Raw genomic sequence first — 5,000 nt, 5'->3', positions numbered from 1 at the left:
ACGCGAGACGGCTAACCACAGAACACAGTGCACACATGCACGTGCTGAGCACACATACACATACGGTATACATCCCCTAGGCCTAGGCACTCAGTCAGAGGGGATAACTCTTTGTTTGCTGTCGAAGAACATCGTGACAAATGAGTAGCATTAGCTTAGACAGACGGCACCGGCGCCAACACAAACAAAACAAAAGGAAAACACGGGCCAGTGTTAGCTTGGCTTTGTTTGTTTTCCTCGTTCCACAAATTCACCTCCTTTGCGGTCTTATACAGACTTATCTGTGCTACTGAACAAGTTCTGCATCAATTGTACCAACACAATGAGAGTGACTTTTCAACAAAAGAGCGGTTTGTAGGTCAAACAGCTCGGTTTTGTCTTTTTCTGCTGAGGGAAGGGGCTTAGTTAGCTTAGTTTTAAAGCAGAGTGTGCATTACTGGTGGTGACCTGCATTGGTCTACCCTGATGAGTCTTTAGGGTGGAGGACTTTATTGGGGTGGAGTGGGGTTGGGTAATGGCAGAGCACTGAAGCAAGTGCTGATTAAAAAACTTTTTTTTTTTTTAAAGATAAAAAAAAATTGGCCTGCTTCAGGGCAATTTGCGTATGTGTGTGCGTGTGTGCGTGCGTGCGTGCGTGCGTGCGTGCGTGCGTGCCTGTTAAAGGGGGTGACTATGCCTATTCAAGGCTTCAGAGGCCTGTCACTCGGGGCATCTGCGCACCAAGTGCCAAACGGGGTCTCCTGGAAACACAAGAGGCATCTCTCTCTGGCAAGCAAGCACCAGATGAGCTGTTGGACCCTGCCCAGGCACCAGGGATTAAGCCAAAGAGTTACGCAGAGATGCCAAATAAGCAGGCATAAGGGGCCAAAATGAACAAATAAAATAGGAGGCATCTCTTTGCAAGCAGACACCAGATAAGTTAGAACCTGCCCACTCCCCAAGCACCTGGAGTTAAAGCCAGGGTGTGCTCTGGGTTGGCGATGCCAAATAACCAAAGAGACAGTTTGTCAAGAGCAATGCACCAAGGCCAAGCCAAAAGGCCCAAGCCAAGACAAACTCGCATAACAAGGCACAAGCGCTTAACTGGATATGAGACCTACGACATCTTGGGAAATGGAAAACAAAGGACATAGCCAAAATCTTTTTTTTTTTTTAATATATACTGTGTGGAAGAAGAAAGAGACAAGCGGAGAGATCAAGACTAACAGAGAGAGAGAGAGAGAGAGAGAGAGAGAGAGAGAGAGAGACAGAGAGAGAGAGAGAGAGAGAGAGAGAGAGAGAGAGAGACAGACAGACAGACAGACAGACAGACAGACAGACAGACAGACAGACAGACAGACTAAAACAATAACACAAAGGAGGCACAAGACAGGAGTGGTGTGACTAGACTTGAGGGACCTGACCGAGTTCAGGAGAGATGTGGGAAAACAGTGTGACAAATGTGGGAGGGTGGTGTGGTCGGTGGCAGTGGAGGAGAAGGTTTTGGCACGTGATGTAGCGGGAGGCTGTCTATCGCCCGCAGCTATTTAGAGACAAAAACAAATGCACCTAGTGGAGAGAGAGAGAGAGAGAGAGAGAGAGAGAGAGAGAGAGAGAGAGAGAGATGCATACAGACAGAGATAAACAGAGACAAAGGGAGAGAGAGATATACAGACAGACAGACAGAGACCAAGACCAGGAGAGAGGGAAGTGGTTTTGACAGGGAGGTGCGGCGTCGTGCATGTGCGTGTGTGACACACCAAACCAAAACAGAAAAACAATTCAACTTGGAAGAGAAAAGCCGCCAGTCAAGTAGGAATGTCTGCCACAGGCAACTTTCAGAGCTTACAGGAAGGTCATTTAAAGTTAACACCGTCGGCAGAAACAGATAGAGATAGCGAAGGAGATAGATAGCCCAACTCTGGTGACAAAACCAATCCGCTGTCGTGTCAATATAAGCTACTGTACCCATCGAGCTGAGCTACAATACCAAGCCACTACAACGCAGTGCAGTAGCATGCCGGAGGTTAGGGGCCTGTGTTTGGGCTTTGTTAAAGGGAAACACCGGGTTTTTGTAATTGGGGCCTTAATTCTGATGTAAACACCAGAATACAATTCATCTATGGCACTTCCGTATGATGTGGAGCCCTTCTGGAGAAATTAGGTACCGCAATATCCACAAAACGCCATAGAAAGAGTCGTCAGGGCATTGATTTGCAGGTGCTAAATCAGTCATTTTTTCATATGCCCAGTGTGATACAGCAGTGGCAATTCTGCTGCAGTCCCAAGGTTTAAACATCTCAGTTAACATTATATTTTGAATGAAAGCCCACAGCCTCGTTGCAGGGTGTTGTAGGAGTCTTTTTGTTTGCCATTTTGTGGATATTGCCCCAGGAGGACTCCAAATCACAAAGAAGAACCATGGGTGAGTTGTATTCTGGCTTTCACATCGATTCCGGCCCGGGTCATTTGCCTGTCCTTCCCCGTCTCTCTCCCCCCACTCGTTTCCTGTCCCCCTCTCACTATCCTATCACAAATAAAAGCAATAAAAAGCCCTAAAGAAAATATCCTTAAAACAAGCTCATTGGTAGCTCATATTGATGAAGACGCCCACCTCAGCAGAGCAATATTCCAAGCAGATACGCATTCAATAACCCACTTTGTGCCGCTGACCTCCTTTAGCGTGCTTGGCTCAGCACAAGCGCACATTTAGCAGCAAGCCGACACCTTGACGGCCTTGTGGAATTTCAAGCGAGCGAAACATTAACAGTCTGACACCGAATGGCGGGCGCACGTTTATGAGCGAACAGCGAGAAAATGAGCTTCGCACAAAGGTGTATATGACACTGCTGCTGCCTGCCACATATAACACTGTAGTATGGCTGCTTCAGCTGCCGGGGAAGGGAAGGGAGGGGAAGGGAAGGGAAGGGAAGGGAAGGGAAGTTAAGGGAAGGGAAGGGAAGGGAAGGGAAGGGAAGGGGAGAGAAGAGAAGGGAAGGGAAGGGAAGGGAAGGGAAGGGAAGGGAGGGGAAGGGCTGGACAGAGGTCGAGGAGACGACACTGCAGCATGGTGTGAGCAGAGAGATCGAGCAGGGTGATTGATCAAGGCAGTTATGGAGGGGGTATGGAGGAAAGTTATTCGCGTCTTGGGGTTATTTTACTCCCTCTCCCAAAAAAAACTCTACTACATTACATTACATTAAATGACTACAGAGAAATTAAGCTTACATTACGTTACACTATACTATATTACACTACACTACATTATTTTCAAATAAAAAATAAATAAAACCAAACTCATTTGACTTTAAGACGTCCTGGGTGAATGAGAGTCTTCACAAACTAACCAGTCCTGCTCCTGCTTTGGGAGTGTGCACTCCACTAGACCTCTGTAATTAAATACTCAAGGAATGAAAGGATGGCTGAAGAAGGGAGAGAGAAAGGGAGAGAGGGAGGGAGAGGGGGAGGAAGAGAGGGCTGGAAATGACAAGTCCACCGTCGTTTCGAAACAGATCTAATACACTAATTCAACAAGGAGATAATCCTCTCGGGCCTCTCCTTTCCTCTCGGTATTCTGCGGTACTGCGCAGCAAACGGAAATCTCTTTGTGCAGCGACATCATAATGCTCATTAACAGGAACAAAACAAACAAAAGGGCTGCTGCCGCCGCTGCTGTCGTTAGGGCTTAGCGGACGACTAAATTGACTTTTGTGTTTATACAGTCGCTAAGGCCCACTCAGGTGTGAAGGTCTGTTACCCCACCCCCCCCACACACAGACACAGACACAGAGACACAGACACACAGACACACACACACACACACACACACACACACACACCCCACCCCCCTCATCCCACCACTGCCTTCAACGTCTAATACTCCATTATCCTGAAGCACAATGCACCAACAGCCCATGCAAATCTCTCTGCAATGTTTGCTTACAGTGTAGTCTGACCTAAGTGGCGGTTAAACTTCACAACAGTAACGGCCTCCTCCGTGTTAACGTCGCAGAGACGTGTTCAAACATGGCACATGGGAAGCGTCGGGAAGGAGTGGAGAAGAGTGGAGAGGAGTAGAGTGGAGGAGTCGTGTTGCGACAAAGCGGGAGATTTTTCAGGCGTGGGCTAGGGCTCGGGGATGGGGATGGGCTTGCAGGGGTTGGCACGTCGATGTGAAACGCATTGGCGATGACAACGAAAAACTGGCACGTGGGAGGGTCAGAAGGAGTGGAGGAATCGTGTTCTGACATAGGACACAGGAGGAGTGGAGCCGAGTGAAGTGGAGGAGTAGAGCAAACAAAGTGGGAGATTTTTCAGGCGTGAGCAGGGTTCTAAATTAACACCTGCCAACTGGCCAAGTGCTGGTGAAAATTCAGTTTGGCTGGTAGACAATGTGTTTCACTACAGAGATTAACATCTACTTGCCATTTTGGCTAGTGATGAAAAAGGTTAATTTAGGGCCCTGGGCATGAGCTATGGCCAAGCGAGGACTTGGGGCTAGGCTCACAGGGGTTGGCACGTCGATGTGAAACACACTGGCAACAGAGCTGCACTGGGACCAAAAACAAGGTCCCTGGCGATTTTGCATGACCCCCTCTAAACTCTGAACCGGTTTCTGAGATAATACCTCAGTCATGGGTAAGTGGGGTGGGCAGTCATGGGCTGCCCCCTTTGCACTGAATGTAATTTTGTTGTGTGCTGTTGAGTGCTGGGTCACTATGACAATGGGAGTTGGAGTTTCCCAGGTGGGCTTTTCAGTAGCATAAAAAACCCAAACAGCATCCGTTCCTGAGGACCGTCGGCCCACCGGGAACTGCCCTGTATGCAGGGCTCTAAATTAACTTTTTTTTCGTCACCAGCCAAATTAGTTTGTAGATTTTAATCTTAATAGCCAACCACACGCTCATGGGTCAAAGTGGCTAGCCAAACTAACATTTTAAATTTCACTAACATTTGGCCGGTTGGCTGGTGTTAATTTGAGCCCTGCCTGTATTCCAGAGTACCAGCCCTGGCCTGATGGT

The 5,000-nt window shown here is 48.1% G+C and overlaps 1 protein-coding gene across 4 annotated transcripts in view; it reads right to left on the bottom strand.

Annotated features, from left to right (window-relative positions):
• The window catches only part of ulk2 (unc-51 like autophagy activating kinase 2), a 66,094-nt gene that overhangs the window by 22,554 nt on the left and 38,540 nt on the right, over positions 1 to 5,000 (bottom strand). The gene's annotated exons all lie outside the window — the stretch shown is intronic.

Source organism: Engraulis encrasicolus, chromosome 8 (assembly GCF_034702125.1).
Source record: "Engraulis encrasicolus isolate BLACKSEA-1 chromosome 8, IST_EnEncr_1.0, whole genome shotgun sequence".
Lineage (NCBI taxonomy): Eukaryota > Metazoa > Chordata > Actinopteri > Clupeiformes > Engraulidae > Engraulis > Engraulis encrasicolus.
Note: the sequence above shows the minus strand (reverse complement) of the source record. Positions and strands in the feature narration are given on the sequence as shown.